The sequence below is a fragment of the Lissotriton vulgaris genome, chromosome 4_1, assembly GCF_964263255.1.
Source record: "Lissotriton vulgaris chromosome 4_1, aLisVul1.2, whole genome shotgun sequence".
Classification (NCBI taxonomy): domain Eukaryota; kingdom Metazoa; phylum Chordata; class Amphibia; order Caudata; family Salamandridae; genus Lissotriton; species Lissotriton vulgaris.
In genome coordinates this window covers 958,601,779-958,627,202 of record NC_141691.1, presented here as the reverse complement: position 1 = coordinate 958,627,202, position 25,424 = coordinate 958,601,779, and the positions used below count along the sequence as shown (strand labels likewise).

Here is a 25,424-nt window from a genome sequence, read left to right as displayed (position 1 = left end):
CCGGTTTGGGAATCGTTACAATCGTTGCTGTGCGTTGATCGAGCGGCAGTTCTAGTCTGTCCCTGCTCTCTAAGTACATGGCCAGTAGTGGAGCACTGAGGTCTGGGGCCATGGACTTGTACCACTCCACCGGTATCCCGTTAGGGCCCAGTGCTTTACCGGACTGCAGCGCCTGGATCGCCAACTGGATCTCTTCCTCCGTCGGCTCTAGTTCTAGGACGCCCCTATCCTCTTGTGCAATGCTGGGGATAGTAATGTCTGCGAGAGTTGCCGTTGCCATCTGTCGTGTGACCCTTCGTTCTGGTGTGTATATTGCCCGATAGTGTCGTGCTAACTCGCAAACTATTTCTTCTGGGTGTACCAGTATTCGCCCCTCCTCTGTGTGAAGCCTTTGAATACCTCTCGTTCCGCTCCCTCTCTTATCCAACCAGGCCAGCATACGACCCGCTTTATCACCCACATCGTAAACCCTATGGCGAGTGTTTGCTATATACCCTTTCTCAGTCGTTTTGAGGTGTGCTAGGTATTGTTGTTGCCGAATCGTGAGGGTGTGTGTCGTGGACGGGGAGGGGTCTGCCATGTGTGCATTATTTGCTGTGTCGAGTGCAAGTTCCAAGTCTGTGAGGTTCTTCCGTGAGTCCCGTCTGTGTCCCGTAATCGTGGAAATGGCCGCCCCCCTGAGGACCGTTTTGTATGCCTCCCATAGGGTGGAAGGTGACACCACTGTGCCAGTGTTCTCCGCAAAATACTGCGTTGTCACCAGTTTTAGTTTTTTCCGTATCTTGGGGATTTTTAAAAAATTGGGGTAGATCGGGTAAATTCGGGCCGCTCTTTTCCCCCCGGTGGTAAGCGATAGGAGAATAGGAGAATGGTCTGAGATTCCCCTGGGTAGTGTGTCTACTTTGTCTACCATATCCAGTCCCAGACCCAATGCCAAGAAGTAATCTATACGAGAAAGGCTATTATGTACCGCCGAGTAATAAGTGTATTGTGTGGTCTCAGTGTGCAAGTGACGCCAGATGTCTATGAGGCCTAGTGCTTCCACAAAGTCTGACAGCGGTGCAGCATCTCGGGGCCGGGACCTAGAGGGAAAGGTATCCTTAAGTGGATCCATGATTGCGTTAAAGTCCCCCCCAACAATCGTGTCGCCATCGGGGAGATCAAGAAGGAACTTGCCCAGTGCTGGCAGGGCCACAGAGTGTAGGGCTGGGGGAACATATACTGATATTACATTAAGAGCCTTGCCCTCCCACTGTCCATGGATCGCAGCAAAGCGACCCTGGTCATCTGCCACACTGCGGGTTACAATAAAGGGGGAAGACTTTCTCACCAGTATGCCTGTTCCCCTGGAGCCGGTAGTGAAGTCTGCGTGCACCGCCATTGTGTAGCCACGTCTATCTAGAGCTTTGCAGGTGGACCCCGTGAGGTGGGTTTCTTGCAGGAGGACTATATCTGGGTTCTGTCGTTTTATGGCCTGCAGAACTAGTCCCCTCTTGATTTTGTCACCCAGGCCCCGGACATTCCATGTTAGCATGCGAAGTGGGGGAACCCCCCCGGCTGTGGAGGAGCCCTCATTGGGCGCTTGATTAGGTGGCCTGGCCATTAAGCTGAAGAGGGAGTTTTGCACACAACGTGTGCAGTGGCGTAACCCATGTGCCGATCTGTGCCGCCCTGCGTTGGAGATATACAGATGTCGGGGCGATAGTGCAATGTAGGTGTGAAACGATGACTACAAACAAATTTAAACATCCCAACATGTAAACTTCAATCCCATCCCCCCTCCCTGCTACCCTGCTCCACGGACAAACTCCCGCCCGCTTCCCCAACTGTGCAGAGTGCTTTAACCCTCCCCTAGACATCTCACTTGCTCGTGGTATTGGTGAGTCTCCTTTGGGCACCGCCTGTGCCCACCCTACTCAGCCGCGTCCGAATCACGGCACCCGCGGCCCACACAGTCCCGAAAACAATATTGTCCAGTTTCACACCGGAGCCACTTGTCCAGAATCTAGCGGGTCTCTCTCAAGGTCCGATTCTATTTCTTCCTCGCCTCCCTGACGCGGCGGAAGGGAGGACTGACTGGGTGTTGGTCTTTCAGCACGGTGTCGTGGTCGGTCTCGCTGTGAGCGGTGTCGCTGTCCCGTCGGTCTCCAGCCCTCCAGCCATTCTTGAGCCACCTCTGGTGTGTCAAAGAACCAAGTCTTTCCCTCGGCCACTATCCGTAATTTAGCAGGGAACATCATGGAGTACGGCAATTCTCTGTCTCGTAGTGCCTTTTTAACCTCCGTGAAGGACTTGCGTCGCCTGGCCACCTCCGCCGTGTAGTCTGGAAAAAACGCTAAAGTCGCATTTTGAATCCGTACTGGTGGCGAGTTTCTTGCCGCTTGTAGAATTGCGTCTCTGTCTCTGAAATTAAAGAGCCGAGCCAGCACCGGTCTTGGCGTTGCCCCGGTCTTGGGCGGACCCCCCGGGACTCTGTGTGCTCTCTCTACCGAGAAGAATTGAGATAGGCCTTTGGGCTGGAGTTTGCTTTTGATGAGGTCTTCTACATAGAGGTCCATGGCCCCTTTCCCTTCCGTCTCAGGAAGTCCAAGGATACGTACGTTGTTGCGTCTTGAACGCCCTTCCTGGTCGTCCAGCTTGTCGTGGAGGAGCTTGGTCACTTTCTGCATCCTTTCCATTGCCACTTGTAGCTCCGAGGTGTCCTCCACGAGCGATTTTGTGACCACTTCTACCTGCGAGACCCTCTCCGCCATTTTGTGAAAGTCCGCTCGCAGCAGGGAGACATCCGAGGAGATGGCGCCCACCGTCGTTTTCACCTCCGAGAGCGTTCTCATGATGTCTTCCAGCGTTATTTTTGTCGTTTTTTCTGCTTCTTGGGCATTCCCTGTGGAGGATCGCCCAGTATTCTGTTGTTGACCCTGGTGTCCATAGGCGAATTTGTCCAATTTAGCTTGCGTGGACCCACTCCTGAGGCCTTTGCCCGCCATGGTGCTGGGGTCTACGAAATCCAGTGATAGGCCCTGCGGGACCGTGACCTGCGCTCCGTTCGAAGTCGCCGTTAGTGGGTGTTAGCCAGAGAAGTGTAGCTTGGTAGGCGGTGGATGGAGTGGCCCCCTCCGGTGTCCGCGGAAGCCTCCCTATGCGTCAGCGCGGGTGTCGGTGAGTCACTGGGACACTTCGAGTCGCTGCCCCCGATGCACTCTTTCAGGGCTGGAATGGCTCCTGTGCTCCTCACCCCCCCGTCTACAGCTGACAGAGTTGGTTCTGGGTCCGGGCAGCCGCCCCCCGCTCACCGAGCTTCTGCCTCTGTGTCGGTGCTGCCGGTAGCATGCGGGTCCTAAGGGTCCCCTCTGAGGTCTATAAATGCTGCTGGTATGGCGCCTACCCCCTAGGGCACCGACATTGTCTTCCTCAAGACTGGGGCGGTAGTATTGTCCTCACCGATGGTGCCCCGTGGTGCTCCGCCGTCCGCTACGTTCTCGCGCGGGGGGGGGGTGTCGGTACCGCTTCGCGCGGCCGAGATTGGGGTCTCACTGACCTTGGTGCTGCTCCGGTCCCGCTTGGTGATCGCGGTAGTCCTCGCGCCACTGGATGACGCCGGGGGTGTCAGGCTTGCTTCGGGTTTCCGGGCAGGTACCGGGGTGCTTCCACTTTCCTCAGCCGGCCCGGCCTCACTTCCGCCGGGGCCTGGATGACACTCGAGACCGGTGCTGTTCCTCCGGTCCTAGGCCCTGACTTGTCACACGACGTAGATCAGGCTCCGGTGCGCCGATTCCCTCACAAATTGGACCGGTGACACCGCTTGGGTCCCGGACCCGAACGCCGCCGCTTCAGGCGTGCTAGGTGTCGGATTAGTATGACGGATTTATCTGAAGGCTACAGTGCCCTCGGGAGCTCACTCTAGGCGTCCGCCATGCTTGGCTGCTAGCCACGCCCCCGTCTGGGAGGATTTTGAGCGTTATATATATATATGTATGTATGTATGTATGTTCATACATATACAGGTGCATGTCTCAAAACTAAAGTTTATACATACACCCAAATATGTATGAAAACCTACATATATGTAACTATGCAGCCCCATAAAAGAATCTAAACTAAAAAAGGGGCAAACAGCCAGAAACAACTCAGGACTACTTGTATAGTAATAAGTCACTTAAGACAACTTGTAATAGAGACCATACACCCAAATGGCTTCATACAAGAATCTTTTATTTTCCAGAACAAGGAAAAAAGCACAAGTAATTGCAGGCAGTTTAGTCCATAGGCTGCATAGGAATAACTGTCCTAAGACAGAAAAGACAACTGGTACCTCGCCTTTAAGATTTACAAGAATCTAGGCACTTTGCCTTTAAGAACCCCAGAGAGCCCTATGCTCCCAGCATGCCCCACAGGTGACAGGTCAGTTCTTTTTTCCGGCTCCTTCTGTGAGGATCCTGGAGCTTGAGCTCGACAGTTTTTTGACTTTTTAGTCAGAAATTGTTATTTTTCTTGCTGTTTAGCAGTTCTCCTGTGCTGGTAGAAGTTTTACCTTCTATTTCTGACAGAAATGTTTCACCTTTTTCTGTCATAATGCCAGCTCTCTTCAGAAATTGTCCATCCTGTGGAAAAAAGATGGCTATGTCGGATCCACACTCCGTATGTACCGCCTGTCTTCCTTCTACTCATAAGGTAGACACCTGTTATCACTGCAAAAGGTTTTCCTCAAGAAAACTCTGTGCTAGAGAGAGGATTCGGCTTCAGGTGGTGGTGGAGAGAGGAAAGTCCCGTCCAGAAAGTGGTCTTAGGGATCAACAGCCCTCCTCTCATCAACAGCATCAACACCGACCCCAGTCTGCCTCTACAACATCTAGAAAAAGGCAGATTCCAGATTGTTCGCCGTCGGCGTTGCAGCCGTCGTCGAAGAAAAGGTCTGAACAGTCTAAGACGTCGAGACAGCGTAAGTCTCTGTTGTCGAGAAAGGCCTCGACGTCGAAGCATCCACTTTGGACCCGAGGTATGGTCAAGATGCGGGTCTATCGACGTCGAAACATACATAGTCGTCTAGACACCCATCTACGTTGGGACACTCGCCGTAACCTCACCGTAGGTCGACATGGAGAAGCTTGCCGACGTCAGAGACCTGAAGTCCAGTCGACGTCGAGAGCAGTTCACAACTCAACGTCGAGATCACCACAACGTCGAGGACGTTCAACGTCGAAGTCACCACGACATCAAAGTCATTCAAAGTCACGACGACGTCATGCCAGGTTGACGTCTAGGTCCCCTTTGAAGACGTTGAAATCTGCACAGCCCTTGACTCCTACAGGGCATCGCCATGGTTCGACGTCGAGGGAGAGGCATTTGTCGAGGTCGAGGCCATCAACGTCGAGGGACAAGGAACATGCTGGAGCCACGGAGGAGGTTGCCGGTGCATCTCACTCTCCCTCAAGATCTTTGTCACTGGGACTCCATATTGTACAGGTTTCACCGGAGGACTCTCCAGAAGTTGGGGAAGAACCTCGGCGGAAGAAAGCTAGGACTCTCAGCAGCCCTGGGTCGGACTACTTCCGTACCGTCTCTCCTTCCCGCCAGTCAAGATCTCCAATTCGAACACCTCAGATCTCCACAAAGATAAAGGACACCCACAGTGGTATCTTCCAGAAGGACACCGACTAGATCACGATCTCCGCGATCCCGTCATAGGCATTCAAGAGATAGATCTAGGTCTTTTCATTCTTCACCAAAGAGGAGGCCACGAAGACCTCGCACCTGGTCTAACTCTTCTACTAAGACCTCTATGAGAGATTACTCTCCTACTTGTACTTCTACACCTCCATCAAGAGTTTCGCCTGTGGACGATCTCACTTCCTTCAATGAGGTGTTACGCCGAGGAGCGAGCAAGTTAAATAGAACGATGTTGATTCCTACTGTTTCGATCTCAGTAATCTTCAGACCCTCAGCCGTTCCTCAGCCACGCCGTTGCTCCCACTCGTTCCTGGCATTATTGATCTTGCCTCTCAGACTTTTCTAACTCCTGCAACAGTGGGTTCTGTGCCATCACGAATTGCTAAGAAATATAAGGCCCCTGATCAGGATCCATTATTTCTTCACACTGATTCGCCTCCAGATTCTATCATTGTGGCAGCGGCGAGGAAGACTCAGTCATCTGTTTTCCTCCTCAGCTTATCCAGATAGAGACAGCAAAGTAATGGATTCCATAGGCAGGAAGATGTGCAACACATCGGCCTCTTTCATGAAGGTTTCCAGTGCCTCTGCTCTATTGGGAAGATATGACAGGTCCTTATGGGATTCTCTGGGTCGTTTTGTAGCTAAGCTTCCTAAAGAAGATTAACAAGATTTTCCAGAAATCTTACAAGAAGGATGTCTTGTCGCTAACCAAGTTATTAGCGCCTCAGCGGATGCGACTGATTTAGCTGCTCACGGATACGCTCACGGGATCTGTTCAAGGCGTTCTGCATGGCTGCGATTAACTGGCCTTAAACCTGAAGTGCAACGAAAAATTACTAACTTACCGTTCAATGGGTCTTCCCTTTTCGGTTCTCATGCAGATGAAGAGATGACTAAAATGAAGGCGCAACTGGACACAGTAAAAGCGGTAGGTTTGGAGAAAAGAAAGACTCTCGCAAGCATTTTCGCTCCAATGAGAAACGCCAGTTCCAACAAAAGGGTTAATCGAGCCAGTGGTCGTCGCAGGGTCAACAACAACAGCAAATGTCTCATTTCCAACAAAGACAACCAGGGATGGGAAGAGGCAACAATAGACAACAGGCCTATGCCTCAAAACAACCAGCGAAGCAATGATGGGATACTTCCTCTAAACGTGTTGTCCACTCCGGTTAGGAGGAGGTATCGCTGATTTTCTGGAGGAGTGGAACAATATAACAAATGACAAATGGGTGTTAAATATTGTCGAAAATGGATATCTACTACGTTTCAAGACCCCACCTTCTTCGATTCCTCCGAGGGAACTCAGCTCGTGTCATCCCATCCTACACTCGATAGGCAACACTCCTGAGGAGGAAGCCGGGAGATAGAATTTTCCCTCTGTTTTTAAAAACTGTCACTCAATTGTAAAATCGCCGATTTTTATCTTTGTATTTCACTAATTCCCCGTGCACTTCAAACGATCCTTTTACTTGACTCACCTTAGGATCAATCCCCTCTAGGGACTCCTGCCAGCCTCCTTGGGCCGATGCACGGGCCCAGCAGGCTCATACTCTTTCCCCTCCCCAGGCACAGACAGCGGCCGCCATCATGGGTGAGGGCCAGGACAGCGCGCTAGTGTCAAAGCCGATTTGGGGCCAGAACACTATAAATTAAAGCGCGAAAATAGCTGCCTGACACTCGATAGGCAACACTCCTGAGGCGGAAGCGGGGAGAATGAATTTTCCCTCTGTTTTTAAAAACTGTCACTCAATTGTAAAATCGCCGATTTTTATCTTTGTATTTCACTAATTCCCTGTGCACTTCAAACAATCCTTTTACTTGACTCACCTTAGGATCAATCCCCTCTAGGGACTCCTGCCAGCCTCCTTGGGCCGATTCACGGGCCCAGCAGGCTCAGAAAATTGCCACTTCCACTTCCAGCTCTCTCCCACCACGCCCCTTTCAGGTCTTCTAATATATCGCCCTCCAGGGAACCTTGGTCACTTCACCAACTCTCTCCTAGAAACGGTCACTGTCCTAGCCTCCTCAGCGCCCAATTTCACTATCTTAGGCGATCTGAACCTCCATTTCAACGATCCCTCAGACAAAGCAGCCACTGACTTGCTCCTCGACCTCTCATCCTATCAGATCCATCTTATGAATTCAGGAGCCACACACTTGACCCGTTACTTTCCAATATTAGGTCACTTCAGACCAGCTCCCCGTCTCCCCTCCCCTGGACAGATCATTTTCTCCTGACTTTCACCTGGCAGGTTGAGATCAAAACTGTACAAACGCTCAGCACACCCAACCATGACAGAACATGGTCCAAACTCTCGGTGGAGAAGTGGATCAGCACCCTAGAACGCTCTTACACCCCCCCCCCCCGCTATGGACCCCACTGTCGCCGACTCAAACTTCAAAAACTGGCTCATTAACTCATTGGACGCTGTCCTTCCAAAAAAAAACTACAGAAAAAGCAGATCAGAGCTGGTTCTGCTCCCTGGTTCACTCCCGAGCTCAGAATCCTCAGGAAAGGATGCAAGAAGCTGGAACGTATCTGGAGAAGAGACTGGGACACTGCTAGCAAAGACACTTATCGCGAAGCGATCAGAGCATACAAAATCGTCCTCAGAAATGCCAAAATTACATTTTATGATGACAGAATCAAAAACGCCTCTAACTCCACGAGAGAAACCTACAAGATAGTTAAAGAACTCTTGAAGATCCCCGACCCCCAGTTACCCCAAGACCCTTAAGGGTCCAAGTGCAACGAATTAGCCACTTACTTTGATCAGAAAATTAAAAATATTATATCCAACCTACTCCAATCGGAGAGCCCTGCATGTAAGGAGATTCTGCCCCTGGACACGGACCCCCAGCTTAACGCCTTTAACCCAGTCTCCGAGGAGGTTTTCCTAAAAACCCTATCTACCATCAAAAGCGGCTCCCCCAGTGACCCAGTCCCGATGCGATTCTTAAAACAGATAGCTGCCTCCATCATCACCCCGGCTACTGAACTCATCAACCTTTCTCTCTCCCAGGGCATTGTACCACCTAGTTGGAAAGGAGCAATTGTCAAGGCTCTTCTTAAGAAACCCCATCTCGACCCCCTGGAGCTTGCCAACTTTAGACCCATCTCCCATCTTCGGACTCAGCAAGATCACAGAAAAAGTGGTGAACCACCAACTTTCCCACTTTCTGGAGTACAATGACAGGTTGCGTAAATCTCAAACCGGATTCCGCCCAGGCCAGGGCACCGACACCACCCTCCTCTCCGTCATCGAGGAGGCTAGGCGCATTCAGGACTCAGGAGGATCAGTGGCAGTGATCCTCCTGGACCTGAGTGCGGCCTTTGATACGGTGAATCACCGTATCCTGATCCAGCGCCTGGCCGAAGCAGGAATATGAGGGTCCGCTTTGACCTGGCTAACATCCTATCTTTCCAACCGCACCTTTCAAGTTTGGGAGGACAACTCACGATCTGCCCTAATACCCCTCCAGTGTGGGGTGCCGCAGGGCTCATCTTTGAGCCCCACATTGTTTAATGTGTACATGGCCCCCCTGGAGGATGTGGTCGCCCCTTTCGGGATCAAAATAGTAAGCTACGCTGAGGTCACCCAACTAGTTGTCTCACTTTCTCAGCTCGACCAATGTCCTGACAACTTCCTTCAGTGTCTGACAAAGATCCATGCCTGGATGTGTGACTCCTCACTCAAGCTAAATGGGTCGAAAACAGAAATCATGATGTTACGCCACAAATCGGCCCCTATGCCCTCTTCCATCTGGCCGGCCTGTCTAGGGGCCCACCCACCCCTAAAAAAGAAATCAAAAGCCTAGGGGTCTGGCTTGAGCAGGATCTTTCGCTCAAGACACAAGCGAAAAAGACAGCAGGCACTTGTTTCGGTCTACTCCTGTTTGCCCGCAAAGTCCTTCCCCTCCTTCCGTACCACTCTAGGAGATTACTGATACAAGGGCTAGTCCTCTCTAGACTAGACTTCAGTAATGCTATTTTCTTGGGAGCCCCTGAAGCCACATTCAACAAGCTTAAACAAACCCAAAATGCCGCTGCCAGGCTCTTAACGGGTACCCCCTCAGGTCATCAGCTAAACCTGCTCTCAAAGCTCTCCACTGGCTCCCCGTGCGAGAGAGAATCATTTTCAAATCCCTCTGTATCACCCACAAAATCCTGCAAGGCAAAGGACCCCCAATTCTGAGAAGCCTAGTCACTCCCTATAAACCCAATAGACCCCTGCGCTCAGACAATGGACATCTGGCCACTGTGCCCAGAATCAAGAAGACACGCACCGGAGGCCGCCGCTTCTCGGTTAATGCGGCTTCACACTGGAACTCTCTCCCACTGAAACTTTGTGCGGAATCCGGCCATCTTCTCTTCCGAAAAACACTGAAAACTTACCTCTTCCCCAAATGATTCTGTTCTTCTCCCCGTACCCCCCCAGAGTGTGCCTCTATCCTAGCGCTGGAATGCCTCCGGGTAACCACGCGCTCTACAATACCGCCATACAATACAATACAATACAAGAGGAGGTACACAGTCTTCTGTTATAGGAAGCCATAGAACATGTCCCAGTTCATCAGAGACGTCAGGGGATATACTCTCGATATTTCCTGGTCGAGAAAAAAGGTCCTTCTGGGGAGTACAGGCCTATTCTGGATCTTCGCATCTTAAACAAATACATACGAAAAGAAGAGTCTCAGATGCTGGCTCTACACCAGTTCTTCCCTCATTTACATCAAGGAGACTGGATGTGCTCCATAGATTTGCAGGACCCCTATTTCCACATTCAAGTGTCAAGGAAGCAACAAAAGTTTCTCAGTTTCCAGGTGGCTCGGCGCCATTATCAGTTTCGAGTTCTGCCATTCGGACTCAAGTCAGCCCCAAGAACCTTTTCAAAGTGTATACCAGTGCTGGCGGCCTTTCTTCGCAAACGAGGAATTTTCATTTACCCATACCTCGACGACTGGCTTCTGAAGAGTTCCACTCCATCTCTGCTTCAGTCGCATCTGTCTTAGTCTCCACATTCTGAACAAACTGGGTCTAAGAGTCAATTTCAAAAAATCGATTCTCAACCCCACTCAGAACATTCACTATCTAGGATCGTCTCTGGACACCCTGGAAGGAAGCGCGTGTCCTTCGGAGGAGAGATTCGCATCTATAAGGAAGAAATCTCAGGAGCTTCTACAAGCTCTCCACCCTTCTGTCAGACAAGTGTCCTCTCTCCTGGGGTCCATGGCCCCGTGCATCTTCATTGTCCCCAATGCCCGATTGCACATGTGTCCTCTTCGGGAGGGTCTGGAGGACCAGTGGGCACAGGCATCAGGGAAGGGGGGAGGATCAGATTACCCTTCCCCAGTCGGCCAAGGACTCCATCAGGTGTTGGACAAAGATCAAATCTGCTGCAGGGTGTTCCCTTTCACCAAGAGACTCCAACGCAAACTATTGTGACAGATGCCTCACTGCAGGGCTGGGGTGCCCATATGGATCACCTCCAGGTGCAAGGTCGGTGGTCGGACACAGAGAAGGGTTACTATATCAACTTCCTGGAACTGAGCGCTGTCCAGCTAGCTCTCAAATCCTTTTTTCCGTCTCTGATATCCAACTCCCTCTTGATTCAGATAGACAACACCACAACAATGTTTTATCTGAACAAACAGGGAGGCACCCGGTCCAGAATTCTGTCCCAGGAGGTGCAAGCAATTTTGAAGTGGTTACTGGCAAGACGTCTAACCATCAAGGCAGTCCACGTGTCTGGTGTCCTAAATGTCCAGGCGGACTTTCTCAGCAGAGAGTTTGTAGAAACGCACAACTGGGTGCTCAACAAAGACGTTGCATTTTTCAATGTTGGGGCTTTCCAGACATAGACTTGTTTGCAGACGCAACAAATGCCAAATGCCCAGTCTACGCATCAAGGTTTCACCAACCAGGTTCAAGCGAGAATCCGCTGCTGATAAGCTGGTCCCAGAACTTGCTCTATGCCTTTCCCCCCACTGCCTCTCATTCCAGCGGTGATCACCAAATTTTACAAGACCAACTCCAGGATGACACTAATAGCTCCGGAGTGGCCGCGCCAGTAGTGGTACCCAGACCTTCTCCAACTCTCGGAAGTTCCACACTAGAGGTTGCCTTGCCATCCGGACCTGCTGTCCTAGGGCCAAGGGAGAGTGTTCCATCCCAGCCTTCCTTCGCTCCGGCTGACAGCATGGCTCCTGAAGTCTTGCAATATGGGCACTTAGACTTACCAGATGACTGTATGAACATCCTCAAGGAAGCTAAGAGACCTTCTACTAGAGTTTCTTATGCTTTCGAATGGAAGCGTTTCTACATCTGGTGTTTGAATAACGGGGATTACCCAGTTGCAGGGCAGGGACAGGTATTTCTACTGTATCTGTTATATCTGGCTAAGTCGCAGCTGCAAATTTCCTCCATTAAGGTACACTTATCAGCCATCACAGAAAATCACCTACACAGGGTTCTCACTTTAAGATGCCAGTGGTGAAGGATTTAAAAAGGTGTATCCACCAGTTCGAGCTCCTTCTCCTCCGTGGGAGCTCAATGTGGTCCTAACCATGCTGATGGGAGCACCTTTTGAACCAATACACAAATCTTCTTTGCAGCACTTCTCTTGGAAAGTGGCCTTCTTGGTCGCAATTAAGTCTGCTCGTAGAGTAAGCGAATTGCAAGCTCTGTGCTGTAAGGAACCCTACACGGTATTTCATGCAAATAGGGTGGGTTTTAGAATTCATCCTAGTTTTCTGCCAAAGGTGGTGTCAGGGTTCCACATCAATCAGGGAATCACTTTACCCACTTTCTTTCCCAATCCTTCTACTACCCCTGAAAGGGCCTTACATTCCTTATACTTTAAGAGGGGGTTGAAGTTTTATTTGGACAAAACTAAAGATATTAGAAGGACGGACCGGTTATTTGTCAATTATGGTCCCAACAATACTGGGTTAGCAGCTTCTAAGCGGTCCATCTCAAGATGGATAGTCTCCTGTATTTCCTTGTCCTATCAGTTAGCTAATAAAGCTCTTCACTGGAGGCCTAAAGCGCATTCAAGCAGAGGAAAAGCCTCAACTACGGCTCGCCTCAGGAACATTTCCATAGCAGAGATTTGCAAGGCAGCTACATGGCGTTCTGTTCATACCTTTTCTCACCATTACTGCTTCGATTCAGATGCTCAGGCAGATGCTCAAATCGGTCAAGCATCTCGGAGAAATCTGTTTGGTTAATTGTTGGTACCTACTGTTTCATGATTAATCTTATTACTAGTGCTACAGTGCTAGTCCACGAAGTGTGATTGGCTTGCTATTCTATTCACTATTTATGACTATTGATGAGTATCCCCTGGAAGAGAAGGATAAGTTACTTACCTGTAATCCTAGTTCTCTTCCAGGGGTATACTCATCAAAGCCATAAGCACCCCGCCCGCCTCCCCGGTCTAGCAATGTTGGTACAGGTTTTAAATGGTTTTTATATGCCTTTACAAAAAACTGACCTAACTGTCACCTGTGGTGCATGCTGGGAGCAAAGGGCTCTCTGGGGTTCTTAAAGGCACTGCCTAGATTCTTGAAAATCTTAAAGGCGAGGTGCCAGTTGTCGTTTCTGTCTTAGGACAGTTATGCCTATGGACCAAACTGCCTGCAATTCCTTGTGTTTTTTTCCTTGTTCTGGAAAATAAAAGATTCTTGTAGCCATTTGGGTGTATGGTCTCTATTACAAGTTGTCTTAAGTGACTTATTACTATACAAGTAGTGCTGAGTTGTCTCTGGTTGTTTGTCCCTTTTTTAGTTTGGATTCTTTTATGGAGATGCATAGTTGCATATATGTAGGTTTTCATACATATTTGGGTGTATGTATAAACTTTAGTTTCGAGACATGCACCTGTATATGTATGTGTATATATGTATGTAAATATGTGTATATATATATATATATTTCTATAAGCTCCGGGGTCCCGCATATGGGCAGGGATAATTCACTGCTTATGACTTTGACTATACCCCTGGAAGAGAACTAGGATTACAGGTAAGTAACTTATCCTTCAGGATATGAGCCAGATCTTTCAGCCTCAGACCTGGATTTCAGTGGGATCCACTCTGTGGCTGCTGAGATTGATGGCCTAATGTGTCCTGCTGGTTGAGCATGCCAGGTGACATATGAGGGCTCTGCAGTGTGACCTGAAGTCTCTGGGCCCAACATCAAGGTGACCTCTCCGACCACGTCCACATTTCGGTGGTTGCTTGACCTTGATCTGGTAAGCAGCAGACCCCTCTACTTGCCTCACCTAGAGCCAGCAGTGGTGGGTCTAGGTGAGTTGGGGCAGCCACCTGGGGGAGGTGGAGATCAGAGGCCTCTGGTCCCTGACAGAGTCCTGGCTCCACATAACGTCTTGAGCTGAGGGTCATCCACTTAGTGCTGAAACAGACAGCATCACCGCCCTGTGGTACTGCAGGGCGAGGTGGTGGTCACAAACCATGTGCCAGGAGAACTTGCACCTCGGATGGTGGCTGGACCACAGAGTGATTTTCCTGGTGGGGAACCACCTGGCAGGATCTTTGAATGCCAGGGCGGATGAGGTCTGCCTTCAACACTTAGTGGATCACGAGTCGCAGTTACACCTCGAGGAGGTGCAAAGTTTTTTCTGCACAGGAGGAGAACCTTGGCTTGATCTGTTCACCACTACCAATAGCACATAATGTCAGCACTTCTGCATGTTGAAGTTTCCAAGTCTTCACTCACTCGGAGACTGGTTCCTGCCACAAGTTCTCAAGAAGATTAGGACTGGCCAGCTCCAAGCCATCCTAGTGGCCCTGAAATGAGCTGGGAAAGTATGGTTTCAGGAACTCCTGAGCTTAAGCGTTCATCTTCAGATTAGGCAGCCCCTTCAGTAGGATCTGCTTTTGCAGCAGCATGGCAGGGTTCTGCACCCGGGCCTTCGCAATCTCTGCCTTCGTGCAAAGAGATTTAGCGACTTCAGCTGAACACCTTTGACCTTCCTTCAGAGGTGGTTGGTGCCATCTTGCCAAAAGCGGTACAAAAGGGGGTGGTGATGGACGGAGCATCTGAATCAATCAAACACTCACACCCAGTCAAAAGATCTGGGTTTAATCCATCACCGTTCTTTAGCCCACTCTGCCATCCGAGTTCAGACATGGCTATATGCAAATCAGTCTGACCCTGTGCCTCATGGGAACAGTCCAGCCCGAACTGCCAAGCCATGTCTCCCATGGACCGGAAACAAGCTTCCGAGGACCGGTTTCTGGCATTCCAGCCGTCTTCAGCCCGGCTTGCTTGAATCCAGTGGCAAAGTGAGCAAGGGACTCACGTCTGAGCATACCCTGCCACACTTATGGCGGCCAAAAGCGGTACAAAAGGGGGTGGTGATGGACGGAGCAACTGAATCAATCAAACACTCACACCCAGTCAAAAGAGTGTTCGAGCTGGACTGTTCCCATGAGGCACAGGGTCAGACTGATTTGCATATAGCCATGTCTGAACTGGGATGGCAGAGTGGGCTAAAGAACTGTGATGGATTAAACCCAGATCTTTTGACTGGGTGTGAGTGTTTGATTGATTCAGATGCTCCGTCCATCACCACCCCCTTTTGTACCGCTTGGTGCCATCTTGCCAGTCAGATGACCCTAGAATAAAACTGTATCCGTTTGTCGCTGGACAAGTTTGTGGCTTTGTGTGGTACTCCGCAGATTGACCCCCTTCAGGCCAAGGTATCTAAGGGTTTTTTGTTTGCATTTTCCCTCACCTGGTAAGGCCTTACCCTGGGCACAGTTAAAGGGTACTTCTCAGCTATTTCGGCTTTTTTACAGTTGCCAGATCAGCCCCCTTTGTTCATGACTCCTGTAATTAGATTTTTTAAAGCGTTTGTCCTGCCACCCCCTTTGTCATTCTAAAGCGGACCTTACATTGGTCCTTACCCGATGTGGCTTCTAACCGTCAAGACAGAGTATTTACCGGCAGGTTAATACGGCCACACCTAAGGCAGCCCCCCGCAGAGCCTGGAGTAAAGTGGACAAAATTGTTCTCCAAACAAGCCTTACACGCTTTGTTCCTCTAGGCTGTGCCAACGTTGATAAAGCAGTCAATAACTACAACAGCTGGTTATTTGATGCCATTAGCTCTGCGGTTCATATCAAGAACAACTCAGTTAACCGGGCAGCACCCTCTGCACCATGGTTCTCTGATCTCCTTCGAGCGGAAAAACCGAAATGCCGCCGTATGGAACGTCGTTGGCATATGTATTACCACGACACTGATAAACAGAGTTACAGGATAGCTCTCAGATCCTATAAAGCGCTTGTGGTTACAGAGAAAAGTAAATATTTCAAAATTCAGATTGACTCTGCGAAACATTCCTCGAAAGAGCTGTTTTTAATTATAAATAAACTTACGGTTCCCAAGGCTTTGAATAAACAAGGTAGTCAACAGTTTGTTGATGACATGGCGTCTAATTTCAAATGTAAAGTGTTGGATATTGTTGGCAATTTCAAAGATTGCCTAAGTGCCCAGCCTACTTCCAATACACAGATCTTGCCGGCCAGTACGTGCAGGTTTCTTGAATTCTCCCCGGTGTCAGCCGACCAAGTGAACCACTACATTTCGGCCTCTAAATCAGGCTCGCCATCGGACCTGTGCTCTCCAGCTTTCCTGATAGAATTAGCTGATCTGGTGAGTCCTGTGCTGGCCGACATTTTTAACAGGATGTTTTCCTCAGGCAATTTCCCTATTAGCTGAAAGGAGCCTTCTGTTCTCCTGCTTCTTAACAAACCCACTCTAGATGCTTCTATGACATCAAACTATCGCCCCATTGCACGCCTCCCTCTCCCAGCTAAAATTGTGGACAAAATCATGAATGTCCCATTGACCCAGTTCATTGATGACAATGGGTTGTTGGACCATTCTCAGTTTGGTTTCCTCAAAGAGCACAGTACCGAGACGGCACTTATTAAGGCGACCGAAGAAATTAGAGCTGTTATGGACAGTCGAGGAACCGCTGCATTCATTTTGCTCGATCTCTCTGCCGCGTTCGACACCGTTGATCATACTCTCCTGATTCACCAATTAAGAACTTTAGGTATAGAAGGCATGGCACTGCCCCTTCTGGCCTCCTTTCTACAGGGGAGAAGATCACCGGTGTCGCTCGACGGGTTCAATTCGGAGCCGTATGTGCTGCCTTGTGGGGTGCCGCAGGGTAGTTCGCTGAGTCCATAGTTGTTTAATGTTTGTCACTGAACTGGCGTCACTAATCGGAGGCTATGGCTTCTCATTAACATCTTACGCAGATGATTCCCAGATCGTGGTTGCAGCTCATAAAAAACAGAGCTCCCCTGCTGTGCAATTCCATGACTGCATGGCCGCCATTAATATCTGGATGAACAGACACTGCCTCAAGTTAAACTCCGATAAGACGGAAGTGTTGATTTTTGGCAGTTTACAACCTGCTTGGAGCAGTCTCTGGTGGCCTGCAGAAATGGGACTGCCTCCCATTCCAACGGATAAGACCAACATGTTTGACAACAGATTAACATTTATCCAACAAACCAACGCCATCGTCTCTGCTTCCTATTTCCTGATAAAAAAAATCAAGAAGGTTCTTCCCTATATCCCTGAAGAAACCAAGAAAGTGGTTATCACCTCCCTCATTCATACAATCCAAGTTGGATTACTGCAATGGACTGTATCTGAATGTCCAAAAGCAGTGCTTGAGGAAACTCCAAGCAGTCCAAAACTCAGCGGCTCGCCTCTTGCTGAGTCTCCCCCGGCATAAACCCATCGCTGTTGAAATTCGGAAGCTACACTGGCTCCCTGTGGTACAGCGGATCAAATTTAAGGCGCTTTGTGTGGCCTTTAAAGCCTTGATACAAAAGGGTCCGTTGTTTCTGCAGGAGCTTTTTACGTAGTACCAGCCAGGTAGGCCACTCCGCTCCACTGGTGCAAATCTTTTAACAGTGCCAAAAATTCGGACTTCGCACTGGGGAGGTCGGAGTTTTCACTATGGTACCTCTAAGCTGTGGAATTTGTTGCCACCTGAAATTAGGAAGTCCAGCTCTCTTTTGAGCTTCAGGGAAAACTTGGTTGTTCCAGTATGAGGAGTCGGTCGAGCTTCTGCTCATGGTTCTAGCGCCGAGACACCATTTTTGGTATTTGAGCGCTCTATAAATGTCATTATCAATATCATCATTATCATTTTCCATTGCCATAACATTGGTGCGGCCTGTGAGTGAGCTTCAAGGTCTGTCTCAACACATGGTACGACCACAGATGTGGGGACACTCAGTGTTTTGTAAAATACCCCTCACACACCAACAGGCCCCTTGGTGTCATGCTTCATCATTGGGGCCTTCGCACCACTCTAACGTGATGCGGCGTGCTGCGACCTACGACTACGCGGGAGCACTGAAAGTATAGACTATGTGTGGTGCGTGTGATGGAAGTGGTTGGGTATTTTAAATGTGAGTGGTGGAATATAGTGAAGGTAAAAAAGTACCTGGCTCGTAGGTGTAAGGAAAAAACTTTATTCACAACCTCGGGCTGGTACTATTAAAAGAAGTGCAGTTTGAGGTAGTTAGCTGTTGTGACTATGGACAGTACCTCTGGTGTGCGTCGACATGATTCGGAGCTTGTGCTCCTTCTTCAGGACGGGGGCACAACTTCCCCACCTTACTCACGTTTTTCTATATAATGTGTAAATAACTAAAATGTGAAAGACTATTTACAGTGTATAAATGGTAAACTAAGGCTATAATGTGCCTACAGCGGTATAAGACCATGCAGTTGCATGACCTGAAAAAACAAAAAACAAAAAAGAAAATAAATTTGGTTGCCCTGATTAGGGTGGCTCAAACAGGTGCAGTCACCTGGAGCACGAATAATGCATAGATCCTGTAAAGGAAGAAGACACACAGGACACACAACGAAGATAACACACATAAAGTTAAAAGAGGCACTTTGGTCATACTCATTGTGTAAGGTTTTCTTGCTTCATGAGCATTTCAAGAACGTCTGGGGTTTGTTGCCAAATTCGCAATCTAGATGGACAAAAAATCGATTTCAGTATTTTGTTCTCACTGTTTGGGTGGGGAATGGTGTTTTGTTAACCCAATACTTACAGACTCAGGAAGAAATTACCTCCGTGCTACCCCTTACGCTGCTCCGCTGGTAATGGCTGTGGAAGCTCACCCTGTCGTATTTATGCTCGAAATCCTTTATTGATTTACTGGTCATAGGCTAATTGTCGGATGCGCTCTAAGCCCATACATGGATAATCCGTTCACTGACTAGTTAATTGACTCTCCTTATTAGGTATGTCCGGTTCGCGTTAGCATTCAGCCTCGGTGTAGTGGAGACGGCTGGATGATCTGCTATTTGTTGGGTTCGTTGGAGCGAAAAAGGTCAAGGCTATGCAGAAGAGAAATCTCTCCAGCTTGATCATGCTCTGCATTAAGATCTGCTACCCAGTGGCCAGAATCAGCCCCCGGAGGGAATGTGTGCTCATTCTCCCATGGCCTAAGCTGCTATTACTGACAAAGGCATCCAGCATAAATGAAGGTGATGGAGGCCCAAGAAAATGTTTACGTTTTCTAACCCTCCTTCGCGTTTTTTTTTTGAGAGGATGTCCTGGACGTAGCTGTCACAAGCCTCTTTAACTCTCACTTTTGCAGTGGACAACTATCCCACTGCCCTGGATCTCCCTGTGATACGTGGGATATGCATATGTTAGCAACACTATCTACTGTTCAGTGGAATTCACAATAATTTGCTTGGCAGACTTTCAAGGAGTTAACTGTGCTGGTCATGGTAAATAGCCAGCACAGTTGGACCATACTCTTTGATTAGGCACCTTAACCACCATTTCTAGTAGTTTCCTTTGCACATCGTGGGCAGATTGCAGAGCTGGAGGAGTTTGCACCAGTGGGAAACACACCATCCACCTCTATCCAAAGAAGATAAATATGGTAATTCTATACTCTTTTTACAGCTTTTCCATTACTGTTCTTCTCTAAATAGGGAATCTGAAAGAAACAGGTTAGTGTTAGATTCCTTACCTTAGAATATCCCCAGGTGTCAGGAAAGTTGTGCGTAGCAGTATCCCTACGCGTCGGTAGGCGTCGTCTGCGGCTCCGCGTCAGTCGTCGGCGTCGTTGGTGCCGGGATGACGTCGTCGGAGTACTTAGACGCCGCCCTCGCGCACTGACGTCAGTTCTTCTTTTTTCCGTGCCAGCAAAGCGCAGATCCGGAAAAAGCAGTACTTTTTAAAAAAATGTATTATTATTTATTTGCAAAGTTTTATATAGCGCTGGCTAGACCCGGAGGTATCCGAGCGCTTTACATGAAGATCAGCGAGTTACAGGTTACATAGTTATATCAGTTGGATCAGCGAGTTACAGTTTGAATCAAAGAAAGAGTGAGGAGGAGGGGGAGGGAAGGAGACACAAACGGGGAGACGAGGAAGGCAATGCCAGATGACCGGCTGGGTTGGTGGCGGCCAAGGGGCCAGACTCCTCTATAGCTACATAGGACTGCTCCACCGGGCATCGGCCAGGTTGCTCAGGCTCCCCAGTAGGTATCTACATCAGTTGAATCAGTAAGTTACAGGATACATAGATACATCAGTTAGAATCCAAACAATCGCAGAGGAGGGGGAGGGAAGGGGACTGAACGGGGAGACGGGTAAAACAATGTCAGATGTCAGGCTGGGTAGGTGACGGCCAAGGGGCCAGACTCCTCTATAGCTGCATAGGACTGCTCCACCGGGCATCGGCCAAGGTTGTTCAGGCTCCGCTGTGGGTATCTACATCAGTTGAAACAGGGAGTTACAGGATACATAGTTACAGCAGTTAGCATCAAGAGAATCAGAGAGGAAGGAGAGGGAAGGAGACCAAACGGGGAGGCGCGGAAAACAATGTCAAATGTCCGACTGGGTAGGTGACGGCCGAGGGGCCAGACTCCTCTATAGCTACATAGGACTGCTCCATCGGGCATCCGCCAAGGCTGTTCGGGCTCCGCAGGAGGTATCCACATCCGTTAAATCCACAGGTAAGTACAAAACAGTATCCCTTTCTTCCCATGGGGCATCGTCCAAGATCAGACTCATTAGATGACGCAAGGAGAGATCTAAGGAGGAGGAAAAGGAAATGGTTACCTGGAGGAGGGTGATGTAGAATAGTCTTGCTCAGGGGGGGGTTATGTGCAACCACAAGGCACCAGGCACACAGAAGATAGATGGGACGTTGTGCAAGCTGTATGGGATCCTGCTGACACATTGCATCAAATGCTGCTAGAGAGACCATTCAGATAAGGTATGAGCTAAACATGTGCTGTCACCGGTGGAGCTTTAATGCATGTGTTGTGAGGTCTGTCCCTCTGTTCCCCTCATTGGTGTGTAGTGTTTGTTATTTCACCCTTAGGGAGAGGATTGAACTGCCCTAGTTTTTCCTTTTGGGTCCCAGTCTTGTAGTTGCTCCGCCCCTCATTAGTATCAACCTTGCATGCCGTCTCTGGCACTCGCGGAGTTATTGAAGCCTGTGGTTGTCTCAAACGGCCGCCATTTTGAAGTCAAGCAGGTTGCTGCCCACTGCCTTCTGTTTCTGTGTCCCAGGTGCCTACTACAAGTCCACCCATATTGGGGTCAGTCCTCCGCAAATCCTGCACACCAGAGCCCCTTAGCCACCGTCTTCACCTTAGTCTCTAGCTGGCAAGGGTGCCCAGATCCGCACCGTCCACGACCGCACCATGCGTCTCACAAAATGGCGGCTCGATCTTCCGCCGATCAACTTGCCGTCCCGTTAATCCTTAATTCCATGCAGTCGATGTTCCTACTATAGGCACCACGACCCCCTCCGTGATGCGTGTCTTGCGAGTCACTTTTTGACTAACTTTTTTCAATCCTTTTTGGGTCCTTTTTCGATGCCGGTAGGGATGCCCGGGTTCAAGCCCTGTGCTGACTCTAACCGTCTGTCGGTTACCGACCCCCACCGTCGGTGCCTGTATTGCCTTGGGGCCGACCACGACGACAAATCATGCCCCGACTGCTGGGCCTTGACATCGAAGGCTAGGCGGGAGCGGTCCCATAAGCGCCTCGAGCTCGGGCATTCGGCCTGCGCCGTTCACGGTCCAGGTCGAGGAGGAGGTCGAAGGACCGGTTGCGGGGCCACAGTCATTGCAGCTCGGCGAGTCGACACCATTCATCGGGCTCCAAGTCCTCAGGTAAGAGGCACAAGAAGTCGAAGAGACGACATCGCTCTTTCGACTCCCCCTGACGCTCGCGTGATGCGGCCCGGGGGTTCAGGCGACACCGCCCACGTATCTCCGCCGGAGCCGCAGGCGCTGCTGCCAGCTCCATACCTGCCAGTCCCTGGGCTGAACGCGACGCCGGAGATCGATCCCTTCCTCATGGCCATGAGGTCGCTCTCTCCTCCGTCGGGTCCCGCTGTGGTGCCTTCGGGCCCCGCAGCCCCGACTGGGAGGCCAAGCGGGCTGGGTGCTTCGACCCCGGCGCCGTCGACGACTTTGGTCCCGATGCCACAGGGCCCCACCGGGTCCGGATCCGGGTCGCCGCTGGTCGACCTTACGACCCTTCCGCCGGCGCCGACCCCCAGGGAATCGCCCCCAACGCCGTCCCCGGACGACGTTGTCCCCGGTCCCTCCCTCGGTCCGGATACGCCGCATTTGACGCCGAGAGAAGAGCAATTCTGCTATGACCCGGCCCCATCCTTTGCACCTGATTATCAGGAGATGGGAGACGAGGAGGATTGGGAAGGGTTTGAGGACCCTCTGGCACGAGAGTGCCAGTCGTATCAGGACTGGGCAGTGGATCTAGGGGAAGCCAGTGGTTTGGACACTTCGCCCGACACTGGCTTTGTCTCCCCTCCTACCGGGGCTACGGAGGAGGGGGCTGCTTACACGGTGGTGCTGACGAGGGAGGCCAAGGCCTTGAGTCTTGAGCTCCCCGTCACGGCCGTGAGGACTAACCTCCTCACCGAGGTCCTTAAACCGCAGGTAAGCTCTTCGGAGCCTCTACTGCCGTTTAATGTGGCCCCTACTGAAGTTCTGTTGGGCACTTGGTCCAGGCCCGCTACAGGTCCCCCTGTAGATAGGAACGTGGCCAGGCAACACCGTCCAGCCCCAGGCGACCCTAGCTTCCTGTCCACCCACCCCACCCCGAGAGCCTGGTTATCCAGGCCTCTAACTCCCAGACCGCATTCCCGACTGCCCCACCTGATCGGTAATCAAAAAGGTATGAGCAGTTCGGTAAGAAGCTGTTCTCACTTAGTTTGGGGTTGCGGTCGGTCAACACCGCTTGCCTTTTGGGCTGTTATACCCACTCTCTGTAGGACACGGTCGCGGACGTGCTGCCAGCTTGCCCGGAGGAGGCTCGGACCTGTGTTCCTCTCAGAAGCTCCTCTTCATCGGAGCGGTTCTGGATTCGGCGCTGTTTCGGGTTTATCCTCCCGAACAGGGACTTTGGGATATTCAGGCTCTGATTCCTATCTTTCAGCCTTTATTCCGAATCTCGGTTAGGTTGACGCTGCGGCTTCTGGGGCTGATGGCCTCCTGCATCCTTCTGGTGCATCACGCAAGGTGGCGGATGCGGGCTGTGCAGTGGGACCTGAAGTTTCAGTGGGCACAGCATCAGGGCAACCTGTCCGACCATGTCCTGATCTCGGAGGGCACTGCGAGACAGTTGCAGTGGTGACTCACGGACCGCGATTCGGTCAGCAGCAGATCCCTCTCCCTACCCCAACCGGAGCACGTAGTAGTGACGGATGCGTCCCTCCTGGTCTGGGGGGGGGGGCACATGGGAGAGGCATAGATTATAGGCCTCTGGTCTCTGGCGGAGTCCCAGCTTCATATCAACCTTCTGTAGCTGCGGACGATCCGACTTACACTGAAGGCATTCCTTCCCTCTGTCCGGGGAAGTGTAGTGCAGGTGTTCACGGACAACACCACCGCCATGTGGTACTGCAACAAACAGGGCAGGGTGGGGTCGTTGACCCTTTGTCAGGAGGCTCTGCGCCTCTGGCAATGGCTGGAACACCAGAGCGTCATCCTGGTGGTTCAACCCCTGGCAGGTTCCCTGAACGCTAGGGCGGACAAACTCAGTCGCCGATGCATGATAGATCACGAATGGCGTCTGAACTCAGACATGGCGCAAGGCCTCTTTCAGCGATGGGGAGAGCCTTTGTTAGATCTATTCGCTCCGAAGAGAACGCGCAATGTCATCAGTTCTGCGCGTTGGAATTTCCAAGGCGGCACTCGGTCGGAGACTCTTTTCGTCGCGAGTGGAGCTGCGGTCTATTGTACTCCTTTCCGCCTATACCTTTTCTGCCCAGAGTGCTGAAGAAGATCAGGCGCGATCGGGCCCAAGTTATCCTTGTGGCTCCAGACTGGGCACGAAGATACTGGCATCCCGAGCTACTCAGCATGACAGTTGATCCCCGATTCGTCTGCCTCTTCAGGAGGACCTTCTGTCGCAGCAGCAGGGGATGGTCCTCCACCCAAACCTGTCCACTCTCCACCTCCATGCGTGGAGATTGAGCGGCGATAGTTGAGGCCATTTGACTTGCCTCCTGAAGTCTGTGATGTGATTCTGGCAGCCGGCATCCCTCCACAAAATCGGTGTACGCCGGCAGGTGGAACAAATTTGTGGAATGGTGCACAGCAAAGACTGTGGATCCCCTTTCTGCCCCCCTTTCAGAGGTTCTCTTCTTTCTTCCTTCTCTTGCCCAGCAGGGCTCTGCTCTGGGCATTATCAAAGGCTACCTCTCAGCCGTTTCCGCCTTCTTGAGGCTTCCTGATCAGCCTTCTCTTTTCAAGTCCCCTGTTGTAAATAGATTCTTGAACGGCATCACTCACATGTTTCCTCCTGTTCCTTTTGTGATGCCTCAGTGGGACTTGAACCTTGTTCTGACGTATTTGATGTGCACTCCTTTAGAGCAACCTAATAATTTCCCTCTTCGTCTTCTAACTCTTAAGACTGCATTCCTGGTTGCCACCACCTCTGCCAGTAGAGTGAGTGTGCTCCAGGCTCTTTCTTCTCAACCTCCTTTCCTCTCTGTCCATCCAAACAAAGTTGTCTTGAGAACGTGTCCCTCTTTCCTACCCAAAGTAGTCACAGCCTTCCACATCGGGCAATCCATCACCTTGCCCACCTTCTTTCCGCCTCCGCATCCCTCGAAAGAGGAAGAGAGGTTCCACCGTCTGGACCCAAAATGTGTGCTCTCATTCTATCTGGACTGTACCCGCCAGTTCCGGGAGCACGACCAGCTCTTTGTTAATTACGTGGGCGTTAAGAAGGGATGTGCGGTGCACAAACGAACCATTTCTCGGTGAGTCGTTTTGTGCATAAAGGCTTGTTATTCTCTGGCTAAAAAGGAGCCTCCTGTGGGACTGCGTGCCCATTCCTCCACTCTGGCCACGGCGGCTACTACTGCCCTGGGCCGGGGAGTCCCCTTGCAGGACATCTGTCAGGCAGCTATGTGGGCCTCGCTGCACACGTTCGCTAGACACTACTGCCTGGACAGCCAAGTCCGGAGAGATGGCTTTTTCGGTCGTTCTGTTCTCAGGACTTTCTAGTGTGATCATTGGTTCGCAGACCCACCTCCGGGGTTGGTATCGCTGAGGTATCTATTCTAAGGTAAGGAATCTAACACTAACCTGTTTCTTTCAGATGCACAAGTTACTTTCCTTCAGTAACAATATATCTGTAAGAAACAGTAGTTAGTGTTAGATTCCTGAC

At 50.6% G+C, this 25,424-nt stretch overlaps 1 protein-coding gene across 3 annotated transcripts in view; it reads left to right on the top strand.

Moving 5' to 3' along the window:
• KDSR (3-ketodihydrosphingosine reductase) overlaps positions 1-25,424 on the top strand; it is a 580,180-nt gene that overhangs the window by 458,886 nt on the left and 95,870 nt on the right. The window lies entirely within an intron of this gene.